Raw genomic sequence first — 15,571 nt, 5'->3', positions numbered from 1 at the left:
GTACTAATTTAGTAAGATTAAAATAATATATAGATTGAAATAATATATAGATTATAGATTAAATAACTAATAAATAAATTAAAATAAGAACTAAAAAGTCAAATAATGTATAATAAGAGTAAAAAAATAAGTTTAATTAATAAAATATAGAAATCTCGCGATTAGTAATATAAATGTATACCAAAAAGCTAATACAGAGAATCTAGTAAATAATAAAATAGAAAAATATAGTATAAAAAATGAAGAATTTATATTTCAACCGGTATAGATTTTAAAATATATATTATATTTAAAATAAACCGGATATACTACTATATATAGAAAATATAAAGTTTATAAATATGTTAATTATTACTAAAAGTAAAGAACCAGAGGTTCGACTAACCAAAGTTCTACTACCGGAGGCGGTAATAAAGACAGTATCCAAATAGAACAGTAGAATATCGGTATATTCGATATTCACCACAAAGAAATATTATTTAAAACATTAAAATAGATATAAAGCTTATATAGATTTTAATTATGTTTTTATTAAGTCCTTTCCAACTGGCTTATAATATTAGATTTAAAAATAATAATATTTTAAATAAAAAATAAGATTCATTTTATAAATATAGATTATAAATAACTAATATTTTTTATTTAAATAATAGTTTATTAAAATATTGATACTATCTCTACTAATAAATTATATTTACATAACTTATAATATTGAGAATTTTATAACAGTTAGTACTAAATTTAGCAGATATATTTTAAATATTATAATCTAGATTATAAAACTATTCTTATCATTTTTAAATATTTAAAAAACTTTAAAGTGTAGAATATTTTTAATTTTAATATTTATTTTAAAGTTATATAAAAACAATAAAAATTTCAGCTGATGATTTAGTAATAGTTTAATATTATTTTATTAGAATTTTTTTATAATTTGGAGCTTAATATTGTAAATATCAATAATTTTATAAATAATTAATAATATTTCTAACTGCAGTAACATTTTCTAAAAAAATCTGAAAATATTAATTAAAAATAAATTTTTAAAAATAAAAAAGCTTTTTAATTTTAAATTATTATTTTAATATAATTATTAGAGTGACATGCTCTATTATATAAATAACTAAAAAAAATTAAAATTATTAAAAAGAAGAATTAGTTAGATATAGAAAATATAACAGTCTAATTATTTTAGAATTAATTTTTATTATACTATAATCTAATAAAACATTATGTAATATCTTCTGTTATAGTAGTCTATATTTACTATAATAGCAGCCTGCTTCTAGATTAATATTAATTTAACAGATTTTCAATCCGGGTATTTATATTATTATATTACTTATTTTTTCTTTTTTATAATATATTATTCTAGAATTCTGTAGAAAAAAAGATTTCTCAAGAATTAGTTTTAAAATTAATAAAAGATTATTTTTAATTATCTTGCTTATTTTATTTAACTAGTATATTTATTATATAAAATAGTTTCTAATAATTTCTAATTCTTCTTATTTTTAATTATCTAAAAAAAGTAATATATTATTTAATAATTTTTTATTAAAATTATTCTAAGACATTTTATCTATTTTTAAATTAAGTTATTTAATTTTTTTAGATTATACTATTAATCTAAAAAAATAATAAAATTTTATTATATAAATATATTTATTTTTTTAAGTTAAGCTCTAATTTCTTTATTATTATATCAATAAAAATATTTAATTAAAATAAATTTAAACTTCTAAACATTTTATAAAAGCTTTTATTTTTTATATTAAAAAAGTAAAGGCCTCTGATTATATATAAATTATAAAAAATTTAATAAGATTTTAGTTAAGAACTACTATTTTTTATTTTTAATTTTAGAAATTTTAAATAGGATTATAAAAACTAAATACTTTTAAAACTAGATATTCAGAATATATATTATTGAATTTCTATTAAATAAAAAGATAAATAAGAAATGGTTTTTAAATCTGTTATAAATAATTTAAATATTTAGTTATATTATTTAAATTAATTAATACTCTGCTTATACTTTAAAACTATATTTATTTAACTTTTTATAATATATTTAATATTTTTTATTATTCATTTAAATAATATTTTTTATTTTTTTCCAAAAAACTGTTTTTTATATTTTTATTTATAATAAATATTAGAGTGCTTTTAACAAGCAGATTTTTATATTAAATTATTAAATTATATTTTCTACTAAGATTATATTAAATTTTTAAGATAAATTATATTTTTATTAAAATATTTTAATTTTTAGTAAAAGATCCGAATAAAAATAGATATTTTTTAATAAAATATAATAAAAATATTATTCTAGTTAGATAACTATAAGATATATTATTTTATTATATTTCAAAAAGAAGTTTAATAATATTAAAACGTACTATTTAATCTTAGATTAAAAATTTTTTATTATTATCTATTTATTTAAATATTAGTATTAACATTTTAAAAAATTATATACTATTAAAATTTTTAGATTTTTATAAAACAGCCGAAGTTAAACAGTTGTTAGACTTAATAATATATATATTTTTAATAATTATGATTTTATTATTTAGTATTAATTTAGTAAATATAATTCTACTAATTTATTATTGAAAAAAATTAGAAATCCTATTTAATACAGAGATTTTGAAATTAGTATAATATTAAATAATTAATAAATTTTTAATAAAATCTTAATTAATTTGTATAAAATCCTAGTTTAAATATATTAAGATATTTTTATAAAAAAGTTCTAAACTTAATATCTATATAATATTAAGCTTTTAATAAAAAAAATAAAAAGCCGGTATAGAAACAGCTGATTAGATTATTAAAATAAATATATTTTATAATTTATATATTAATATATTAATAATATCTAAATATATAAATATAAAAACTTATTATATTTTGAAATTAATAAAAAGTTATATTTTCTAATAGAGAAAATCTAAAATAAAAATATAAAAATATATTATTAAAAACTTACTGTTTTAAAAGATAATTTTCAATTTAAATATTAAATAATTAATAAAAATAATGCTATGATATATCAACATTATTTATATATTTCTATAAAAATTTTTTTAATAATATTTATTAGGTATTTATTATAATAATCGGCTAGTAGACTATTTTAGATAATTAAAAATAAAATTATTTTTTAAAAAAAGTTTTATTAAATAAATCTTTATAAAAATATAGTTATTTATATTAAGAGATACTTTGTATATTAAAAAATTATATTCATTAAATCTAAATTATATAATAAGTTTAAATTATTATTAATTTCTAGCTAATTCTTTATTAAAGTATTTCTAAATTTTATTATAAATCTGTCTTTTATTATAATAAAAAATAAGATTTTAGATTTAGATTTTATTATTATAGATAGATTTATAAAGTAATATTAATTTTTATTTATTTTATATTTTATTACTATTTTAGAATTTACTAAATCTTTTTATAAAAAGATTAAATTCTAGTATAAACTATCTTAGAATATTAATTTAAATAAAGTTTTTTTTTACTAATAAATTTTAGTTTTAAATTATATACTATATTTAAGGTAAACTTTATTAATTAATAGTATTTTAATCCTAAAATAATAGTTAAACTAAAAAAATAAATAAAATTCTTAAATAATATTCCTAATATCTTATTAATAAAAACTAACTTAATTAGTTTATTTTATTATTCTTTAATTTATTTATAATGATACTTTAAATTTAAGTATTAATTACTTTTTTTTAAAGCTTTTTAGACTATTTATCTAATTTTTATTTTGATATCAAAATTAGTACTTCTTAGAAAGAGATTTCTATAACTAAAAATTAAATTTATAAACTAATTGTACTGAAAAAACAATAAACTTATTAGTAAAAAGTAAATAAAGTATAAAAAAATAATTATAATAAAAAAATACCAGCTAATAACTTTTTAAAAAATCTGATAGAACTATTTACTAAAAATTTAAAAATTAAAATTTTCCTTTAAAAGCTAGCTTCTTAATGTATTAGATTTCTAAAAATTCTAATAATTATTAAAAAATAAATATATTAAATTTTTCTATTTAATTACTATAGTCGGATTTATAATATTTTTAATATATTATTATTAGGATAATAGAAATCTAATTTCAATCTATAAAACCAACTATCTTTTAGATTAAAAAAAAGTTTAAAATTAAAAATATTAAAAACAAGCAGATTTTTAAAAACAAGTAATATTTTCTAGTTAAATAAATAGACTAGTTAAATAAATATTATAAATAGATTTTAAAAAAATCTATAAATAATATCTAGTAAGTTATTAAAAGCTATAAAAAATAAAGAAAGAATTAAAATAATAAAAAACATCTTATTTCTAAATAAAAAAATAACTAAATTTATGTTAAATTGCTAGATTAGATATATTTAAAATTTAATACTAAAATATATAATTAAAATAAAAAATCTTTATAAATAAGCTGGATTTATTAAAAATTATCGGACTAATCTTGTTAATTAGTATTATTCTTATAATAAATAAATATTAAAAATTCAGAACTTTTTTATTTTTTTATATATAGTGATCTAAAGAGACTTTTTATTATTATATATAATATATATTTTATAATAAATTTTTTAAAAAAAATATCTGCTTAACTTTAATTTATAAAAAAAATCTGGTATTTTTTAGATATTAAGTAAAGTATAGCCGGATTTTTAGTAATAATCTATAATAAAAAAATAAAAAATAATTAAGTTAAATTAATAAATTAGCTTATAATTTAATTAAAAATTAATAGAAAAATATATAATAATTTTAGATTTAATAATATTAATAAGTTTATATTTATAATAATAAATTAGTTCAGCTGTTTTAAAACCGGTAGCTAAAATTAAAATTAAATAACTAATTTATATACAAAATATTAAATCTTAATTTTAATGTTAATCAAAAATAGTATAATTAATAAAAGAATTTTAATATTAGTTAAAAATCTACAAGATTTTAGCTATATTCTCTGGTAATTTTATAAATATTTTATTTTTATTAGCTTAAAAATTATTAAAATTTTATTAAAATATATTTAATTATAAATCTAATTATAATTAGAATATTATTTATATACTACTAATATAATAATATTAAATTCTTTAATACTAATTTTTGAATAATATAAATAAAAAGAAATTTTTAATAATAGGATTATTAGTTAGACAGTAATATATAATTATAAATATAATATTAAAAAACTATGAAAATAAGATATTATAAAGAAATTAATAAGTAAATACTAAATAAATAATAAAAATAAAAACAAAAATAATATAGAAAGAGAATATAAAGAAAATTTAATAAAAAAATTAAGATATAAAAATAGATAAAATAATAAAAATATATAAAAAAATTTTATTTATATATATTTCATATTAAATTCTAATTAGATGATTAATAAAATATATACTTTATTTACTATTTTAAGAATTTTTAATTTATATAATATATAATCTATTAAACTAATTCTTCTATTATTATAATACTAAATTTAATTATTTTTATAAAATATTCTTAGTATAAATATCTAATTAAAATAAATAATAAAATTATTTATAGTTATATTACTATACTAAATAACCCAGCTTAATAAAAAAATATAATTATTATATAATATTTTTTATTATAATAGTTTATATCTACTATAATAGCAGCCTATTTTTAGATTAATATTAATTTAATAAGCCTTTAATCAAGATATTTATATTATTATATTATTTATCTCTTTTTTTTTACATAATATATTGTTTTAGAATACTTTAAAGAATAAGATTTCTTAAGAATTAGTTTTAAAATTAATAAAAGACTGTTTTTAACTATCTTGCTTGTCTTATCTAATCAGTATATCTACTATATCAAGTAGTTCCTAATATAAAATAATAAAAAATTAAATATAAAAAAATTTAGAGTTATTAATATTCTAAAAATTATATATAGAATATATATAAAACTTATAGATAGCCCACTGGGATATCAAGAAATTCCTGTGATAATTATATTTTTTATCTTTTATTTTATAGATCCGAATTCTCGCGTCCGACACTTTATTATATTAATATATTATTTTTTTATTTCTCTATATTTATATTTTTCATTTTAGTTTATTTATCTGCTTGTTTATTTATATTAATATCTTTAATAATATTATAGTTATATATTCTAGACTATATATATGGTTTATTATATTAAAAGTAATATATTTTCTAATAAAAAAGATAATTATAATTATTATTAGTTTATTTATTAGTAGTATTTATATGGCAGGATACGATAGACGTAGATACGATATGATTGATATGATTGATTGTTCGAGAAGCCGAGAAGGAAGTCGGCGAGACCGAAGAATATCCATAGGCGGTGTGGGAGGCGGAAGACGAACACACGGCAGAACTTCGGTGGGCATAAAATTACCACAGATCCCACTGTCTTAAGGACGACGCCCACGTCGAGAATTACATACATAGATATCAAGAAGACGAAAAGACAAGAAGACAAAAGAAACAAAAAGACAAAAAAGCAAGAAACAAGAAGACAAAAAACAGTAAGTCTTTATTAAATATAAATACTAGACAGATTAATATATTTAATAAAATAAGACATATTAACATACTGTTTATAATTATAAACTAATTTATTTATAATAATATTCTTTTTGCAGATCTACTTATTAAATTAAAGATTATATTCTTTTTAATATATAAAATATTATATTATAAAAGTATAGTAGCAGCTATATAAAATATTATATTTATTAAAAATTATAATAACTTTCTAACAATTTAACTGTTTGGAAAAGTAATTATTTATAATATTTAGAAAAAATATATTAAAATAATTAAATAAATTTTTATTAAAAAATATAGACTTAAGATAAATAATTGAAATAATAGAATATATATATTAGAAATTGGAAAGATTAAGTTTATATATATAATAATTAATAAAAATAATAATATAAAAAAAACCAGTATATTACTATAATAATTTAGACTTAATACTAATATTATAAATAACAGAAATATTCTAACTTTAATAAAAATATAAATATATATAGTTACTAGACTTAAATTTAAAAAATTTATAATAAAAGTTATAAATCTTTTTTATATATATTACAGCAAATTTTAAAGTTTCGTTAATATTAAAATAAAAGAAGAAATCTTAAATAATTTAAATATTTTTATTGATAATAATTCTTTTATATAGTTAATCTGGATATTTTTTAGTCTTAATATTTTAAACTGCCTTAAGTTTATTAATATTAATATCTGGAAATAGAACAACAACTTAAACTGCAGAATACTTATATTTAAAGATATATTTAGATATAAAAATATTTAGAATATTAAATATATTAATATTTTAATATTTAGAAATAGAAACAGTAGAAGTATTTTTAACTAGTAAAATTTTAAAAATATAAAAATATTTAATATAGCTACAAATAGATTTAATAAAATACTATAACTAATAAAGATTTGTATCAAATATTAATTTATATAATATTTTTTTATAAAGATATTCGGATTTAAATTAATACTTGAGATAATAAATAAAATAACTGTAAACTACTATTAAGTTTTAATAAATATATAAATATAGTATATTATTATTTTAACTATTTAAATTATTTACTCTAACTGATTATCAGTTTAAAGATATAATATAATAGAATATAATTATATAAAACTAAGAATATTAAAAAGACTTTTTTTAGAAAAATAATATAAACTTAATATTATAATTTAATATAAAGAATTTCGGAATATTCTAATTATAATTTTTTATATAATTAATAAAAATAAGATCCTACTAGTCTACTTTTTATTTAGAATATTCTTTTAGAATATTAACATGCTTAGTAAATTTGTTAACTTTAATAAAAATAATATTATATTTATATTTATTTAAAAATTCGATAATAAAGTCTATAATAATAATTTTAAATAAACTATTTAGAATAATTAGTTAAAAAATATGATATAATAAATAATAATATATCTTATTCTTAAGATATATAGAATAATAAGTAATATACTAATAGAATAGCTTATATTTTTTATATAAAATAAGACTATTTAATTTTAGAATATATTTATTAAATTCTTAGTAATAGTAATTATTATAAATTAAATAAAGAGTTTTAAAAGTAAATAAATATAATAAATATATCTATATTTTCTTAAAAATTATAAATATATTATTTTTAATATTATTAATATATTTATAATCTTAAATAATTATTTAGCCAGTAATAATATTATATATAATATATTTAAATATAAAAAATAAACTATTTTTAAGTATATAAAATATATTAGTTTTAAAGTCTTTCTTAAGAATAGTAATAATCTTAGAAATATATTTATTAGATATATAATTTTTATAAATATATTATTTAAATATTTTGTTAAGATTAATAGAATATATAGTAAATATAAAATTAGTATAATAAATAGAGAGAAAAATATTAAGAATTTTAACTATATAAATATTAATAAAATATATATTAATTAGAATATTTTTAATACTTCTTCGAAGTAGTATATAGAATATCTTTCTAAAATAAATAATACAAAATATCTATTATAGTATTAATAATACTAAAACAGTAGTAGATATATATCTTAAATTATTATATATACTAATTTATTTAAACTAAATATAAATTTAAATATTTAAAAATAATAATATTAAAAGATATCTGTTTCGATAAAATAATTATACTCGAATAGTTGGTATAAAAAATAATAAAATAATTAGTTATTTAAATTATATAATAAAGTTTTTAAAAAATCTAAATTAGATATAATATTTTTAATTTAGTTGGCTAGTAGTTTTTTTCAGCAGAAATTAGTAAATAGTTAAAAAATAAAACCGAATAAATAAATATTTTTAAAAATAGTTTTAAAAAATATTTATATTTATAGTTAATAATAAAATAATATATTATAATATTTATACTAATATAGTAAATATTAAAATTAATATATAATTATTTAGATTAATTAAAATAAATAAATATTTTTAGATTAATAAAATCTTATTATAAAGTTTTAAATATATAAATCTTTTTTAGAATAGGATTTACTATTAGTATTTTTATTATATAATATTAACAGTAATATTCGAACAGTTTAGAATCTTAGTCTGGTTGGAATATGTAAAAAAAATATTTTATATTTTTAGAATAAAATAGTTTTAGATATATAATACTTAATATAATAATAAAACTATTTAGTAAAACTGAGATAATATTTAAAATCTAATAAAATCTTCGGAAATTTAAGATTTTAGATAGTCTTAATTTTATTTTTAAATATAATAAGACCTAAAGTATTAATTTTTTAACTAAAAAAATAATAAATAGAAAATTAATATATATTTTAAACAGCTTAAATTTTAAATTTATATTTTCTAATATATTAAAAACTATAGATAAGTATCTATAATAATTTTTATATATTTTAGAACTAACAGTAAAATTATTAATATAAATATAATAAAATTTATAAAATAGTTTTAATATTAGGTTTATTTAGTATTATATAAAAGAAATAGAATTAATAAATCCTATAATAATAATATAAAAGATTTTTTAACTATAGTAAATAATTATAATAAAATAATTTTAATAAAAAGAATATACAGGCTACTAGTAGAAATAATATATAATATTAAAAATAAAAATATAAAAATATTTTTTGAGTATATAAAAAATTTTATTTTAAATAAAAACAGAATATAAGTTTATTTTTATTTTTTTATTTATAATATATAAATTAATAATAATATAACTTTTACATATATTATTAACTAACTTTCAGATAATAAATACAGAATATATAATTAGTATATATAATTTAATAAATAATATTTTATTAGTTTTATATAAAGAATTGAATATTTTATTAATAATATTATAATCTTTTTTTAATAAACAGTAAACACGGGATTTATTAATATAAGATTATTATTTATTTTTTATTAGTATATATAGTTATTAATCTTCGGATATATTAATAATTCTAATATTAGAACTATTAGAATATATCTAAATATTAAAAAATATAGTAAAATCTGCGAGTTTTTTTTATAACTATTTTTATATATAATTATACTATTTAAAAGAACAAAAAGAGGCTTAGAATTCCTAGGATTAATTTTCAAAAATAAAGAATATTTAGAATTAATAAATAAATAGAATATAGAGATATTAGGCGGCTTTAGAATATTTATAAATATAAAAATAAAAATAATTAGAAATAGTTTATCAGTAAACAAAATATTAGTTAAAATATCTAAATTAATAATTAACTTAATAATATACTATTTATAGCTAGAAATAATAAATAAAAAAAACTTAGATTAATATATATAAATTTAATAATATTATTATTTATAGTATATATAGTAATATACTTATTATTTATTAAAATACTAAGATGGGTTTTATAACTAATAATAACTAGTTTAAACAAGTTATTAACAGTTTTAATAAAAAAATATTTATTAAATATATATACAAAAATACTCCGATATAATTTTTCGGTTAGAAAATATAGTTAATATTTTTAAATATAAATTTAGTTTTAACTGGTATATATATTTTTAAATATAGCAGAATAATAACTTACTTTATAGTATAAATAAAAATCTTAATATAATTAGAATAAATGAATATTTTAATTAAAAAGATAAAGTTTTTATATAAATAGATTATACTAATCTATTTCTTATAATTTAGAATAATATTTTTATAACTGATTATATCAGTACTAATTAGAATATCTAAATAAAGATTTTTAATAAAATAAATTCTAACTATAAATAAAATATATTAATAATAAAATATATTATTTTAGAATCTAAAGATATAAATTTTAAAAATAATATACTTAAATAAATTATAATAAAAACTAATATCTTTAATATATAAAAATATTAATATCTTATGAATCTTAATATTAAAAATAGTATAAATAAGTTTAATATTACTAATTATAAAAAAAATAGCTAGTATTAAAATATATAAGAATATAATTACTTATAATATCTAAATTAATTGATATTATTATAGATAATTAAAGTATATAATAATTTGCCAGTTAGAATATATAATTTTTTTTATATTAGTTAGATATAATAACAGAGTTATTATCAACAGTTAATTTAATTAGAATAATAAATATAGAAATAATATTATATATAATAAAATATTTATAAAGTTAATTCTTAGATAAAAAATATATATTATAATTATAACAGAAAATAAGTATATACTTATTATTTTAATTAATAAATAGATTAATAAAAGATATAAATATAGTAATAGATATAAAATATATATTAGAATTTTAATTAAATATATTCTTATATTTATTAGTATTGATATTAATAGTATATATATTTTTATAATATAGAATATTATAAGATTTATTATATTTAGTTTTATAAATATTATTATATAGTTCTTAAGATTTATAGTAGGCTTGGTCTTAATATACTTCGTCTTATAAATATTAAGAATACTAGGAATTATTAAATTTAAAAGATAGATTAGATTTATATAAAAAATTATTAATATTTTCAGCTAATATAGGATTTATTATAATAATATATATATAATAATTATTCCGGTTATTCGAATATAATTAGTTATTCTGATAATTATTCGAGTAAGCTTAATTATAATTTTTTTATTACTAATTTTAATAGTTTTAAAATCTATAATTCTAATTATTTTAATTCTAAAATTAATAGTTATTTATATTTATATTTTATATTTAATCTAACTATATACTATATTAAGACTGTTAGTCTTACTGATTATATAAATATTACTAGTTATAATAAGACTACCACAACTTTAATTACTATAGATAGTTTTAGTTCTAAAATAAACAGTTATTATACTATTTTTAATTATTATTAATATTATTTTGATAGCCTCGATTATTAGAATTATCTTAATTATTAGAATAATCTTAATATTCTTAGGACTAGAATTCTTAATTATGGGAATTCTGACTATAGAAGTCTTAGAAGAAATTATTATAATTATAATAATTCTTATTTTTATTTATATAGTAAATAAGATCTTTTTATTCAGACTACTGTTTATCCAGAAGATATAGAAATATACTAATAGTTATAGTTTTAGTAGATTTAGAAATAGTTATATAAAAATAAAAATATATATAGTTTTATAAATAAATTAATTAGTTATAAAATTTTTTTATATAGACGGTACAAGTATAGCATATTATATTTTAAATAAACTATTTAATAAACTTATTTAATACATTATTAAATTTATAGTAGAAACAATCGAGTTTACTTATAGCAGCGGAGATATTAGAATAAAAATAGTTATATAAAATTTTTATTTATTTAATTTTAAAAAATATTTTAGATATAAAATTCTTCTTGAGATTGCTTATACCAAAAATAAATTATATTAATATAATATTATAAAAATATTTATAGATTATTTCGAACTATTAACTAACCGCAGAACTTAACTATATTTTTAATAAAATTAGAAAAAATATTTATATTTTTATAATATATATTATAACTAATTTACTTAATAAGATTATTATTTTTATATTTAAATAAAAAAAACTAATATCTTTAGGCTTTATTTTTTTAATATAACTAGTATATATATTCTAGAAATTATTATTTATCTATTCGAATAATTAATTATAATTATAGTAGAAATAATAATTATAATTTTAATTACAGCTGAAGTAGTAACTATTTTAGTTATTAAATAAATAATTTTAATAATATTAAAATATTCTATTATTTTTTAGAATATAATATATATTTTAGCCATATTACTAAACAGAAAAGAAATACTAGAAAAAAAATAATTTAATTAAATAATCTAATAGTAGTAGAACCAGCTTATCCGGCTTAGCTACCAGCTATAGTATTTAAAGATTTAATACATCGAGTTTTATATATATAAAAAATAAACAAACAAACTGAAATACCGATTTTTAAAAAAATTAAATAAAATAAGACTATATTTAATATTATATTTAATATTAGAAATATTATAAAAATTATTAAACAAAGTATATAACTCGGGTTTTAAAATATCTTAAATAATAAACGGTTTAATTAGAATAAAAAACAGTTTAAATAGAATTAATAACAATAAATATTTAAATCGAAAAAGAAAATATATTAAATAATTTAGTAGAACTGCAGATAAAAAAAGAAAAATATCTAAAAATAAAATATAGAATCTAATAGTAATTAAATCATAATATTTTTAAACAGTGAGAAAAAATAAAAAAAAATCCGGTATATCAACTTCTTAATATCTAAATATCTTAGAAATAAAAACAAGTTCGATATTTTATTAAAAATAATTAAACTTAGTATAGATACTTTTAGTAATTCAGATACTTATATAAAATAAAATATAAATATCTAAATATAAGAAATTAATAATATAATAGTTAATCTTAAGTAGACTTAGTCTAAAAATCTTATTAGTTTAATAAAATCTTTTAGTATATATTAACAGTTAAAATCAGCCAGCTATAAAATAAAGAAATTATTTATAATAAGAAAACTAGTATAATTAAGAAAGTTAATAAAAGTTTTATATAAAGTATTATAATTAATATTTTAAATTAAAAAATATAAATAATAATAAGATTAAAAAGTAGAAGAATTAAAATACTAAGTAATATAGTAAGTATAATATAGTATCTTACTATTTAAATATAAATAGTTTATTAAAAAAATAAAAATAAAACTAAATAATTTAATATATTATTTCGGACAATATTAATACTACTAAGTAAATAAATATATAAATATATAGTTAAACTACTAAACAAATATTTTAAATATTTTTATACTAATAAAATTTGATAATAATATAAAAGATATAAAGAGGTATAAAGAATTAGTAAGAAATTCTCGAGTATATAATAAATATAGAGATAATAAAATAATAGAATTTAGTAGAAGCAAATTTAATAAGATTAAAATATTAAATATATATATAGAAAATAAATAAGCAAATTAGAATAAAAAATAAAAGTTTTGCTAAAATTAATAATTTATATATATAAAGGCGGGCATAAATAGTAGAATATTAATAAATATAAAATATATAAAAGAAAAGAATATAGTAATACTTAGTAACCAGTAAACAGAAAAAATAAAGATATAAATAAATAAATAAATAAATATTTTTAAAAAAATAATATAACAGTTAATCTATAAAAATAATACTCTAGATTATTAAGATAAAAATATACTACTAATCCAACAGAATACAATAAATATAGATATAATATAATTAATATAATTAATTATTTGAAAAGCCGAGAAGAAAGAAAGTCGGTAAGACCAAAGAATATCTGTAGACAGTATAAAAGACAAAAGACGAATATACAGCAGAACTTTAGTAGATATGAAAATGCCACAATTTATTACTTTTATCTAGACTATTATCTGTACTAGTAGTAACTTTGGTCTATTTTATTACTATTTATAGCAGCTTTCTGTATTCTTATTTTTTTTAATTCTATAACTATTTTCTACTACACGAATTGTTCATATCAATTAATTTTAAAAGAATAAAAAATAATAATCTATTTTATTTCAGATTTTAATAGAATATTTCAATTTAATATTTCAATTTATATTATATTTTATTTTATTTATATAATTAAAATATTTAAAAAGCTGAAAATTTATATATATACATATAATCAAGCTATATTTTTATAACATTTTATTTTTAAATAATTTATAAATAGAATAATAGAATAATAAGTTTCTAAAATAGATATTTTTATATAAAAATATAACTATTAGTTTACTTATTCTACTAATTTACTTACTAAATATATTATATATTAGATGCTTGTTATTGCTTAGGAAACACTTATAATTCAACTAATAAGCAAATAGATTTAGTAAGGCAATAAATATCTTATATATTATATATTAAAAATCTATTTTGAAAACTTATAATTTTATTAATTTTAATATTAATTTTATAAAAATGATTCAAAATAGTTTAATATATAGTTATGTAATATATATATTAAAATATGAGTTTTTTAGGACTTTATTTATAAAGATAATATAAAATATATTATATTTTTAAAATATTTTCAAAATATTAGTATATAATAGCTTATGGTTATTTGAATCTAATAAAATCCTAGTTATTAATTAATACTATTATATTCTATATATATATATATACATAAAATCTAGGTATTTCGATAAGTAAATATTCATACATAGAAGGTTAAAAATAAGCTTTTTTATATGTATTACACAGGTGCCTACTTGCTTGCTGTGCCCACTTGCTTACCGATTATGTTAAGGTGATCAACTCCACCTAACCCACTCTCTACTTTCCCAAAAGTAAAGGTGGAAAGTCCAGGGCCGTTCCTTCCTACCTCATTAATACCTTATAACCAGCCAGGTATAGTATGTGTATAAGGCCCAGGAGTTGGTTAACAACTTAACATAA

Source organism: Aspergillus fijiensis (genome assembly GCF_003184825.1).
Source record: "Aspergillus fijiensis CBS 313.89 unplaced genomic scaffold BO72scaffold_32, whole genome shotgun sequence".
Taxonomy (NCBI): Eukaryota; Fungi; Ascomycota; class Eurotiomycetes; order Eurotiales; family Aspergillaceae; genus Aspergillus; species Aspergillus fijiensis.
This window is presented reverse-complemented; position numbering follows the sequence as displayed.